We start from the raw sequence: 13,596 nt of genomic DNA, 5'->3' as shown, positions 1-13,596 counted from the left end.
AAAATGGAACCCTCTTACACTATTGGTGGAAATCTAAGTTGGTGCAGCCACTTTGGTAAACAGTGTGGAGACTCCTTAAGAAATTAAAAATAGAGCTACTCTATGACCCTGAAATTGCACTATTGGGTATTTATCCCAAAGATACAGATCTAGTGAAAAGAAGGGCCATCTGTACCCCAATGTTCATAGCAACAATGACCACAGTTGCCAAACTGGAAAGAACCAAGATGCCCTTCAATAGATGAGTGGATAAAGAAGATATGGTCCATACATTTAACAGAAAGGATGAATACCCAACTTTTGTATCAACATGGACAGGACTGGAAGAGATTATGCTGAGTGAAATAAGTCAAGCAGAGAGAGTCAATTATCATATAGTTTCACTTACTTGTGGAGCATAAGGAATAACATGGAGGACATTGGGAGATGGAGAGGAGAAGTGAGTTGGGGGAAATCAGAGGGGGAGACAAACCATGAGAGACTGTGGACTCTGAGAAACAAACTGAGGGTTTTGGAGGGGGAGGGTGGGGTGAACCTGGTGGTGAGTATTATGGAGGGCACATATTGCAATGGAGCACTGGGTGTCGTGCATAGACAATGAATTTTGGAACACTGAAAAAAATAAAATGAAATTTAAAAAAAGGATGAAAAGAAAAAAAAAAGACATGTTTTTACAGGATTTATTTTGTTATATATAGTAAGTTATATATTTATAAACTATGTTCTCACAATGAGAATAGGCCTGTTAGGTTGGAGTTATTGATGATCATGTGTAGTCTGTGATTATTTTTTAGTTTGTAAACAAGTGAATGAAAAATTAAGAAGAAAAACATTCTACTTTATTTATTTTTAAAGATTTTATTTATTTATTTATTTGAGAGAGAGAGAGAAAGAGAATGCACTCACAAGCATGGGGAGGGTCAGGGGAAGAGGAAGAAGCAAGCTCCGTGAGGCAGGGTTTATCCCAAGACTCTAGGATCACAACCTGAATCAAAGGCAGACAACCAATTGAGCCACCAGGAGCCCAAAAGAAAAACAATTTTAGAGCAGGGGTTCCTTAGTCAATGACAGAGTTTTCACTAGTCAATTACAGAGTTTTCACTGGTGTTCATAGCAAAATGAGAGAAAAAAGAATATAGAAAGTTTTTCAATTTTAATTTATTTATTTTTAAAGATTTCATTTATTTATTTGAGAGAGAGAGAGACAGATAGCAAGAGAGAGCATGAGGGGGAGGTGGAGAGAGGGAGAGGGAGAAACAGACTCCCCACCGAGCAAGGAGCCCAAAGGGGGTATAATCCCAGGACCCTGGGATCATGACCTGAGCCAAAGGTAGACACTTAACTGGTTGAGCCATGCAGGCACGTTTTGTTTTTGTTTTTCAAGCTACATTATTTAGAAATTATGTCCTTTGTGGTTTAAAATGTGCTTCCTTTTATGAAATAGTATCATAGTAGATTGTGTTAGTTTGCAAGGGCTGCTATAACAAAATACTACAGACTGGGTGGTTTAAATAATGTTTCTCACCATTCTGGAGCTAAAAATCCAAGATCAAGTTATCTGCAGGTTTTTAAAAAATTTGTTTGTTTGCTTGTTTTTTGAGATTTTATTGTGGGAGAGCACAATTAGGGGAGTGGCATGCAGAGGGAGAGGGAGAAGCAGGCTACCTGCTCAACAGAGAGCTTGTTGCTGGACTCCATCCCAGGACCCTGGGATCATGACCTGAGCTGAAGGCAGAGGCTTTAACCCACTGAGCCACCCAAAGGTCCCTGCAGGCTTGTTCTTTTTACTGAGCCCTCTCTTCTTGGCTTGCTGCCTTCTCAGTGTGTCCTCACATGACCTTTCTGTGTGCACAAACACCCCTGGTATTTCTGCCTCCTCTTATGAGGATGGCAGTCATATGGGATTAGGGCCCCACTCTACAGCTTCCTTTCAACACATTCACTTCTTTAAAGAACTTATTTCCAAATAAGGTTACATTCTAAGGTGAGGAGGATTAGGACTTCAGCATATGAGTTTTGAGGTTATACAATTTAGTATAAAGGAAAACTTTGTTTTTCCTTTTTCTTGGATGAAACTTTTTTTTAAACAAATACAATTTTGTGTTTGTTACCTTAATTTTATTTGAATTTTTACCTTTTTGTCAAATAAAAAATCAAAGCCAGCTGTTTAGAGAATGATTTCTATTAAAATTTTACCACTTTAGTAAAATGTGATTTGGCATTGTTACCATACTGCAAATTTTTGCTTCAAAATAGAAACAGAGTAATTTTTTAAGGCATGTTTTAAATTTTATTAGAAAATAAAGTGTTTATTCAAAGAACATTAAAAGACTAAGGACCGGGGGCGCCTGGGTTGGCTCAGCTGTTTAAGCAACTGACTCTTGATTTTGGCTCAGGTCATTATCTCAGGGTTGTGGGATTGAGCCCTGCACTGGACTATTTGCTGGGGGGTGGAGACTGCTTACAATTTTCCCTCTTCCTCTGCCCTTCCCCACTCGTTAAAAAAAAAAAAATAAAAGACAAAGGACCTGTGTGGGAGTTGGCGTGAAGAGAAATAAATCTCAGGCTCAGCTGGGCTGGACATGGGGCTCTTCTCCTGAGATTGGTCGGTCTCAGGGGAGGCCTGGTTGGGGTGCCGCTGGGTCTGGTAGAAGGTCAGGAAGCAGTCAGAGAGCACCAGGCCGCAGTGTTTAACTGGGGCCAGCGGTGGAGGTCAGCCTTGGCAGCCTCAGCAGCTCACCAGATACATCCTTGGGGTGAAGAAATAGAACACGTTAAGTTAATAAAATGAACTTTTGGGCTACAGTTGCCCGTCATAAGGCTTGTGTGGCCCAGGTGAGCCCTCAAACAAATACTAGACTGAATAAGGGAATTTTTGAATCTAAGAATCAGGTTTTTAATTTTCCCCCCTGTTTTCCACCAGACTGATTTACAGCACAGATGACTTTGAGCGCCTGTCGAGGGGCAAACCGCCCCCACTCCTGCAGTCCACTTCGTTTTGATTACGGATGCACTTCCCAGTTGTTGACAAGATTGAGACTAGCTCTTGTTTACTCTTCTCTCCCATGATGGCCTGAAACCTCCAAGTGAGAAATGAGAAATAGCTCCACTAGATTGTGGGTTTATGATGGGTCACGCTCTATATAGCACTTCCTGTACTTGCTCCCTTGTAACTTAGCAGGACACCTTTTATTCTTAAATACTTACATACTTTCCTGAAACCAAAGTTTATAAAGGGAGGAAACTGTGCTTTGATAATGTAGTTTTTCTCTGTGAATGAAAAGTAAGGCGAAACCTGGACAAGTTTTCTTCAATAATTTGTTTGAATTCTCCAGTGTGTCTAGCAACTATGGTCACATGTATGTACAGCAGCACATTTTCAAAGCCATTTATTTTTGGGTTATGGCTTAACTTCATGACATAGCAAACTGATGATGAAAAGATAATTTTATTATTCGGTTCTTTTTTTAAAAAAAGATTTTATGCATTTATTTGACAGAGAGAGCATGAGCGGGGAGAAGGTCAGAGGGAGAAGCAGACTCCCCATGGAACTGGGAGCCCAATGCGGGACTCGATTTCGGGACTCCGGGATCATGACCTGAGCCAAAGGCAGTTGCTCAATCAAATGAGCCACCCAGGTGCCTTATTATTGAGTTCTTAAGTCAGATCTAAATGATGAAGATAATTTGATTCTCTCATATTTGATATCGAATGATATTGAATGAATGAGTGAATGATAATGAACAAGACACATTTCTTTAAATCATTATTATGTGATATTGTGCTAGCATTTGTATAAGATATAAAAATCCTTAAGTCATGTTTATGTTCTCAAGTAGCTAATAATCTAGTGAAATAAGACAGGCACATGAATGTTTTATAGTTAACAGAAGCATATCGAATTAGTTTAAAGAATGTAATGTGTTTAGAATATTCCTGGCACATAGTAATCCCTGTGTGTTAGTTACTATTCCTACTATATTATTAAGTAGGTATGCTCTAAGGAGTGAGCCAGCCAGCCACCCTGTTACTGTAACAAATAATAACAGAAATGTGGCCTCTGTTCCCTGGACCACTCCTCTATCTCAGAAGCATCATTTCTTGCATGTCTTTTCTTGGATATCTTGTGCATTTGCACACATACAAGTATTTCTTTTCTTTTCTTTTCTTTTCTTTTCTTTTTTTTTTTTAGATTTTATTTATTTGACTCAGAAACAAACTGAGGGTTTTGGAGGGGGGGTAGGGGGTGGGGTGAACCTGCTGGTGGGTATTAAGGAGGGCACCTATTGCATGGAGCACTGGGTATGGTGCATAAACAATGAATTTTGAAACACTGAAAAAAATTTTTTAAATTTTTATTTATTTGAGAGAGAGAGCGAGAGAGTGCATGAGCAGTGGGGAGGGGCAGAGGGAGAGAGAGAGAGGCAGACTCCCTTTTGATGGGGGGAGCCTGACTCAGAGCTCCATCCGGGGACCCCGGGGTCATGACTTGAGCCGAGGCAGATGCTTAACCAACTGAGGCACCCAGCGCACCTGTATTTCTCTTCTTTGCATAGGTGGTAGCATACTATTTACAGTGCCGCACACCTTCATTTTTTCAGTTGCTGTATCTTGGAGCTTTTTCCTTTTTAGTGCATTAGTGCTAACTTGTTCTTTGTAGGTGCTTTATAACATTCCATGGTGTGGATGAACCACACAGTTTATTTAACTTGTCCACTATTCTATTTGATACCTTCCAAGGTTATTTACATTTTTTAATAACACTACAATGAATAGCTTTGCGCATAATATTTCTTGCATGTGAAGTACACTGGTAGGGTAAAAAGCTAGCATCGGAATGGATCAAAGAGTACTTACGTCCATTTAGGATTTGATTACCATATTCTTAAACAAACAACTGATGCAATTTGGCAAGTTTTAAAGATCTTAGGGTCACTGGATTGGAAAACCCAGAAAATAGTGTTTGTTCATTGGGATTGTTGCCCGCAGGGGTTTTTTTTTTGTTTGTTTTTTGCTTTTTTGCTTTTTAAGTCTAGGCCATATTTGTTGAATAACTCAGCTTGAAGCACTGTGTTTATGGAACAACTTACCCAAAACCTTCCCAGACCCCTGATATCAGGGGGTGACCAAGATATAAAACAATAATAAAACCAGAGTACACTTTTCTTCCAGTAACTTCTCACGGAGCCAGGGGGAGAACAGAGTGTTTTATCAGTGTTAAAGCTTCCTGCTTTCTGGGTGTCCTGAGATGCTGAAATGTAATTCTGAAATATCGTTGCTCCTTTAAGTAACAGGCAACTCAACAGAGCAACTTTGAAAAACCCAGACAGAATCCACAATTTCCTGGGATCCTGAACAGTTTCTAGTCCCGAGTGAATAGAACCCTGTCTGTCAAAAATACGTCCCTGGATGAGCAAATTAGAAATGCAAAAAGACTTGAAGCTATTTCTTGTAAAAAGCAAGCTGGATAAGAAGAAGATAACATTGTTTTCCTGCTTATGAATTTTCATATCCTTTCTGGGCCCAGATCTGATGGTGGTTACGAGATCAATCACAGCAGCAAGTGCCGATGACTAATGCAGTTACTGAGAGGGTTCTTTAATTTCCTGGAGGCAAATACCATTACCCGCTACCTCCACAGTGAGGATGAGGAGATGCCAGGGCCACTGGGGAGTCAGTGATGGAAGAAATTATAAAACTGATGCAATTACTGAGAGAATGATGAAATGTGTCACAATGAAAGGCTTCAGTTCCCTTCAATTTCAGGTTTTGTGATATGCATCAGTGTGGCTGTGTCTGCAGCATTATTACTTCTCAGTTGCCCATGTCATCTCACCCTCATTGAGAGAGAAAATTCTGCAGCAGGCAGCTCATTCTCATCCTTTCTCCTCCCATCCAGGGTCTTTCATTTCTTTGTTTTCACTTGGACAGTTTCTTGTATTAATTAGCTGCCCCGCGTGAATGTTGTCATAGTGGAAGCTAGGTTAGGTTTATGGAGAACTAGGTCTTTCTCTTGTTCTAATGTGTGGGATATAGGGAAAAATCACTTGAGCTCTCAGATCCAGTTTCTTCTGCCTGTGGCTGGAATCTCCCCTTTGTAGAACACAAGGTCTCTGCCCACGACCAGGTCCAGAGCTGGCCTGCTTCGGGCCTCCATTGGCCCCATAGGTGTGGGCCCGAGAGGGAGTGTGTGGTTTAGAAGTCGAGGACTAGTGAGGACAGGGAAAGCAGAGATAGAGGAGGTGTCTTCTCCATCCTTCTGATAACTTGTTCTTCCTTGATGTTGTTTTCTTTTTTTTTTTTTTTAAGATTTTATTTTTTATTTTTGAGAGAGCATGAGCAGTGGGGAGGGGAGGGATGGGGAAGCAGAGAGATTGAGAGAGAGAGAAGTAGACTCCTGCTGAGCAGGGATCACCTGGGCAGATGAGGACAAGAGAGTCCATCAGGGTGGGGGATGTGTAGGGGGAAGAATTATGTGTCTCCACCAGCAGCAGCCAGCTAAAAATGCTGGTTTAGAAATTCCATCACTGCTTAAACAATAAAAATGTGACACTCAAAAATTTAGAAATAGTAACATCTAGGTGGCTCAGTTGGTTGGGCATCTGCCTTCACTCAGGTCATGATCCCAGAGTCCCAAATCGGGCTTCTTGCTCAGCAGGGAGTCTGCTTCTCTGCGTGCACCCCCCCCCATTTGTGCTCTCTTTCTCTCTCTCTGACAAATTAATCAGTACAATCTCAAAAAAAAAAAAAAAAAGAAAATTTTAGAAATAAAACCTGATGTGGGAGAAAAAAATGCAGATGTGAAGGTTGTTCATCAGATAATACTTAAAGAGAAGTGATTGGCTATATGGCCTGAGGCAAGTTCTTTACTTTTATTTCTTTGAGCCCATTTCCTCTCTTATAAAATGAGAAGACATAAAACTCATTGTACCAGGAAGTGAAATGAACCCAGGAAAATTGTGAACCTAACCCAGACTGTTCTGGTTTTAATTTTCCTCTTCTGGTCTAAAGTCAAGGAATCAGGGGCGCCTGAGTGGCTCAGTGGGTTAAGCCGCTGCCTTCAGCTCAGGTCATGATCTCAGGGTCCTGGGATCGAGTCCCGCATCGGGCTCTCTGCTCGGCAGGGAGCCTGCTTCTTCCTCTCTCTGCCTGCCTCTCTGCCTACTTGTGATCTCTGTCAAATAAATAAATAAAATCTTAAAAAAAAATAAAGTCAAGGAATCAGGGATCTATGCATCAAGGCAAGGACACGACATTGGCAGACATCCACAGTGATTTCATCCTTGGTGAAAATATGTGGTTAAGCGGTATCTCCGCAGAGAGGACTTAACCATCAGTATCACCTTGGGCAAGTTCACTAACGTCCTTGTGCCTCAGTTTCCTCATCAGTAAAATGGGATAGTAAATACCTTGATGTAGGACACAAATATTAACTACTAAAATATTAACTATTAATAGTAGCCATTGGGAAAGAAAGAGAGTGACTGAAACTTTTTTTCCAGCACCTTCCCAAACTTTAGAATGGCGCTCCAGCATCACTCAGGAACTTCCTACAAAGGCAAATCATGGGAGCCCTACTTAGATCTACGGAGTTAGAATCCATGATTCTAGGATTCCTATCCTCCTGGATAAGGCCCAGGACTCTGTTTGGAATCTCTGTGGAATCTCCATGGGATCCTTATGGATGCTGAAGTTTGAGCAATACTATTTTAGAACTTTGCTCCCCAAAGTGTGGTCTAAAGCCCAGAATCATCAGCATCACCTGGGAATTTATTAGACATGAATCCAGAGCCCAGTCTGATACGCTAAGTTGCAATCTGCATTTTAACAAGATCCCCAGGTATTTCTATGCATGTTAAATCTTGAGAAGCACTGCCCCTAGAACTGTATTTCTAATACAGTAGCCACTAGCCTTAAGTGGCTCTTTCATAGTTAAAATGAAATAATATTAGAGATGCAGTTCATTAGTCACACTAGCCATGTTTCACATGCTCAACTGCCACATGTGGCTAGTGGTTACTATTGGACAGTATAGATCACAGAACTTTTCTATCATCTTAGAAAGTTCTATTGGATGGTGCAGCTCTAGAATAATTATTACAGGGCTTTTTTTTTTTTTTTTTTTTGGTAGGCACAGAGCATCTAGATGGAGCAAATTGTCTGGGATAAGGATGACAAACTAATGTTTAAAAAAGCCAGGCAGGTGAAGTAAATGAGTGAAGTGTGTCAATTATAAGAGAACAATGAACATAAGCACAGTGGTCATTGGCCAGTGATACTCAACCTCTGTGTTGGGATTACCATCGGGAATACTGGGGACTCTGTAAACTGGGAAAGCAGTTTCCCCGATGGTTACCATGGAAGAGGTTGGGCTCTGGCTACCCTAGACAGTTTTATTTTTGTTTAAGGAGGTAGAAATCTGGATTTTTATGTGGGTCTTAAATTTTGATTACTAAACAAACACCTGATTCAGTATTACCAAACACCTGATTTGACCTTGTGTTGTGGCCTGAAAATCAAGCTGTGTGGTTCTGCCTTGCCAAGATCAATTGTTTGCCTTATGTATGTCTTCCTTTATTGTCTCTATCATTTCTTCTCTTCTTTTGATTCCATCTTTGCTTTCTCTTTCCTTTTGTTCTTTTCTTTCTCATCCTCTAATTGTCCTTTCCTTCAGTAAGCATTTGTTGAATGCTCTGTGCCGGGAACTGAGGATACAAAGATGAACCAACATTGTCTCTCTGCCTCAGACAGCCCAGTGCTTAGTGGGATACTCAGACATGAATTGAGGAAAAGATAGTGTAATTTGTGGGATGCCCCAGTAGTGGTGTGTCCAAAGCCCTGCAGAGTGGTAAATAAAGGAGTGAATCAACTTTGACATGGGAGAGGTCAGACAGGTCTTCACACGTGTGTGGACATTTGAATTGGGTTTTGAAGGATGTGCAGGAGTTCTACACAGTGAAGAGCTGAGATAGGAGTGGAAGAGAGTACTTTTTAGTGGGAGGAGCACCTTGGAGACTTGACAATGCTTGGTTTGTTTGGAAAGAGAAAACTTCTGGATAGCTGGTGTATAAGGTATAAAAAGTTATTTACCAGAGTTCTCTGTTCTCATAGTCTGTCAGGTAGCCACTTCCCACCACCATTTGGGTCACTTGCCTCTACCCTCAGGCTCTTCTTACCACAGTCTTGTGTCCCCTGGATCTAAATCTTCTTTTTGAATCTCCTCCCATCCCCTACGGTCTTTTCATTCCCTCTACTCCCCTGCCTAGATCTCCCTCCGTCCATTTAAAATTCAGAGTTCCCTTTATATATTCAAAATCATCCAGTGCTCAACTAATCAGAAAGAGAATAAAGATGCTGAGATTGTTAACTCACCTCTTAGGAAGGTAGTTTAAATGTCAATGACTCTGAGAAACTTACTTGAATCCTGATTCAAACTTAGTGTTGAAAACACTGAGAAAATTTGAGAGATGATTGGAAATTTGAACACTAACTGGATATTAATAATTGATATTTTTAGGTATGATAATGATATTATGGTTGTGTTAGAATAAGTTCTTATTTTTAGAGATGCATCAGATATTTATGGATGAAATTATAAGAAGTCTGAGGTTTGCTTGAAAATAATATAGGAGGAGAGAGAGTGGATGAGATTCAGATGAGACAAGACTGGCTGTGAATTTATAATTGTTGAACCCAGGAAATAGCTACATAGGGTTCATTACACCAGACTCTATTTCTGCATATGTTTGCATATGTATTATGTTTGAAATACTGCATGATATTGGTTGAATTGAGTCCTTCAAAAAGATGTGTTAGGGGCGCCTATGTGGCTCAGTCGTTAATCATCTGCCTTCAGCTCAGGTCATGATCCCAGGGTCCTGGGATGGAGCCCTGTGTCTGGCTCCCTGCTCAATGGGAAACCTGTTTCTCCCTCTCCCATTAACCTGTTTGTGTTCCCTCTCTCGCTGTGTCTCTCTCTGTCAAATTAATAAATAAAATCTGTAAAAACAAAACTCCCCCAAACCCACAAAAAGATGTGTGTTAAAGTCTTAACTCTTAGAACATCTGAATGTGACCTTATTTGGAAAATAGGGACTTTCCACATGATATCAAGCTAAAATGATAGGGTTGGTCCTAATCCAATATGATTGGTGTATTTTTATAAGAAGAGGAAAACTTACATGGTCAACTAATATTTGACAAGGAAGCCATGAGTACTCAATGGGGAAGGAGTAGTTCTTAATAATCGGTGTTGGGAAAACTGGATGACTGCATGCAAAAGAATGAAATGATATCTCTGTCTTACACACTCACAAAAATGAAGTCGAAATAAATTAAAGATTTAAACATAAGATCCTCAACTGTGAAACTCCTAAAAGAGAATATAGAAAGAAAACTCCTTAACATTGGTTTTGGCAATGATTTATTTTGGATAGGACACCAAACATAGGCAACGGAGCCAAAAATAATAACTGGAACTATATCAAACTAAAAAGGTTCTGCTCAGCAAAAGAATCAATAAAATGAAAATATGACCTACAGAATGGGAGAAAATACTTGCAAGTCAATTCCCAATAGTGAGTTAATATTCGAAATATATAAAGAACTCATACAACTCAATAGCAAAAACCTCAAATAATCCTTTTTTAAAATAAAGATTTTATTTATTTATTTATTTGTCAGAGAGAGAGAGAGAGAGAGGACATGAGAGAGAGAGGGTGGGCTGCAGATAGAGGAAGAAGTAGGCTCCTTGCTGAGCAAGGAGCCCGATTAGTGACTTGATCCCAGGACTCTGGGATCATGACTGAGCCAAGGGCATATGCTTAACTGACTAGGCCACCCAGGTGTTTTAACAGAAATAATCCTATGAAAAATGGGCAAGGGAACTGAACAGACAGTTTTTCAAATTTGTATCTTTATGCACTCCTATGTTAATTGCAAGATTATTCACAACAGCCAAGATTGTCGTCAACAGATGACTGGAAAAAGAAGTTATGATACACTCACACAGACAAACACAGGCACACAGGCACACACACATACACACCCATGCACACACATGGGAATATTATTCAGCCATAAAAGTGAAGGAAATCCTGCTGTTTACAACAACATGGATGAAACTTGAGGGTATTATTCTAAGTAAAATAAGTCAGACAAAGAAAGACAAATACTGTTATGATATAATTCATATGTGGAATCCAAAAAAGCTGAACGCATAGAAACAGAGTAGAATAGCATTTACGCTGGGGGCTGGGGGTGGGGGTGGGGAAAATGGGATGTTGGTCACAAGGTACAAACTTCCAGTTATGAGACAAATAATTTCGGGGGACTCTAATATATAGCCGGTAATTATAGTTAATAATACTGTATTGTATACTTGACAGTTGTTAAGAGAGTAGATCTTCAAGGTTCTCATCACAAAAAAGAAATGGCAATTATGTTACATGATGGAGGTGTTAGCCATCACCACTGGCGGTAAGCATTTTGCAACATAAGGTGTAAGATATCAACACATAGTACACCTTTACTTTATGCAATATTGTATATCAATTACATGTCCATAAAGATGGGAAGAAAGAGGGGGGTTTGGACAGAGACACACAGGGGGATGCCTTGTGACTAGCAGAAGCGGAGCCTGGAGTGATACAAGGGGAAGCCAAGGAATGTCAAGGACTGATGGCCAACACCAGAAGCTAGGAAGAAGCAAGGAAGAATTCTCCTTTCTAGCCTTTGGATGGAACATGATCCAGCTTACACCCTGATTTCTAGCCTCCAGAACTGTGGGGGAATAAATTTTTGTTGGGACAAGTCACCCAACTTGTCACTCTTTGTTATGACAGTCCATGGAAACTAATAAAAAAATAAAATAACAAATATCACCTATTTCCCTCTTTTAAACTCTTCCCCCACCCCCCCTTCTATCACATCTTAATCTGAACACCTTCACTCTTTTTCCACCTTTGCACAATGCTCTGTTCCTTTGAATAAGAAGAATGAGAGCGCCGAATCCTATGACTCAGAACTAAAAGTCTGAGCATGAGGTTGAGGTGGAAGTAAGGAAGGAGGCGTTTTCTGAAAATTAAGCAAAGGCATAAACTACCTCAAAATCTTTGCTGGTTCATCAGGCCCTGTGCATACCCTAAATAAGCCATGCCCCTCTGGGGGACGATTAGTTCCTTCTGCAGGCTATAAGACCTGTTTTTGGTCTTGGCTATACCATTTTTTAACTTGGAGATGTGGGGCAAACTGTTAAATTCAAAAGACTTATTTTCTTCTCAGTAAAGTGAGGGGCTTGGGTTATACCAGGAAACCTTCCTTTCTACCTCACACTGGCTCAGGTGCTCCTTTTCCACCTGAACTAACCTGCTCCTACTGTAACAGGCATCATCCCATTTGTCCCTGGTTACCATCTGTCACTGCCACAGGATTGTGAGCTCCTTGAGGCAGGGACTGTTTTGTTCACCACTGGATCCCCGTGCCAAGTCCCTGGCTTCTCACTTAGTAGATGCACGACAGAAGTAACCTGTCACAACAACACTGTATTTATGGTAAATCTGTAAAATGGGTGGTAGAGGGGTGCCTGGGTGGCTCAGTTGGTTAAGCGACTTCCTTTCCGCTCACGGTCTTGGGATCAAGCCCTGGGTGGGGCTTTCCTGCTCAGCAGGGCAGTCTGCTTCTCCCATTCACTCTCCCACTACCCCTGCTCCTGTGAGTGCTCTCTCTCTCTCTCTCTAAGTAAACAAATGAAATCTTAAAAAAAAAAAAGTGTGGCAGAATTTCCCTTTTGGAGAGATACAGAAGAAGCCATTTGTCTGCATGTAACTATTTTAACTCTTTGGACTCTGCCAGGTCCCTCTCTTCCATATCCTCTTTGGGATCAGTGTTTGAAAGTTTCCCTCATCCTTTCTCCCCTTCTAGAGGCTCCACCTCACTGTGTTTGACGTTAGAAATAGATTTGGTACAATGCCCAAAACTGTGCTGAGGATAACTAACGTGCTTGCCTGGGGTAGATTTTTTTTTTTTTTTTTTTTGGACTGTGTCAAAAGTTTCGTGCTTTTTAGTGATGAGAGTTAAGCCTTACAATTGGTTTCAGAGAGGAAACAAGAAAGAGGCAGAGTACTATCGGTGTTTAACAAGGCCTTCGAAGAAGGATTTTTCTTTGCTCAAGGGAAGACATCAGAACTGCAGATATGCATGTACAGTTGAAGCCCTGAAGAAAAATGAGCCAGAAAAAGCACTTCAAACACATGCAGGTTGGTTTCTGCAGTGCCTATGGAATGAGATTTTTTCCTTAAGAGTGTTTCCATTTTGGAAATAAGGAAAATTTCGTAATGCAAAGTAACCATGTGAAGAATGTATAATCTGTTATACAGTGATTTTAGCAGAGTGATACATTAAGACAGGCATGTTGTTGGACTGCTTTTACAAACTGCCTGGCTCTTTCTCTATATGGTGGTTTTCAGGATTGTTTTTACTCTAAATTTCTATGCTTCTTTGAGTAGAATCTTTTCTATTCCACTTTCAAAATAATTCAGAGTATGTTCTACCCAGACTAAAAGTTTATGGAAGTTATGACAATGAAATGTAAAGATT

Source organism: Neovison vison, chromosome 2, assembly GCF_020171115.1.
Source record: "Neovison vison isolate M4711 chromosome 2, ASM_NN_V1, whole genome shotgun sequence".
Taxonomy (NCBI): Eukaryota; Metazoa; Chordata; class Mammalia; order Carnivora; family Mustelidae; genus Neogale; species Neogale vison.
The sequence above is the reverse complement of the archived record's forward strand: the minus strand, read 5'-3'. Positions refer to the sequence as shown.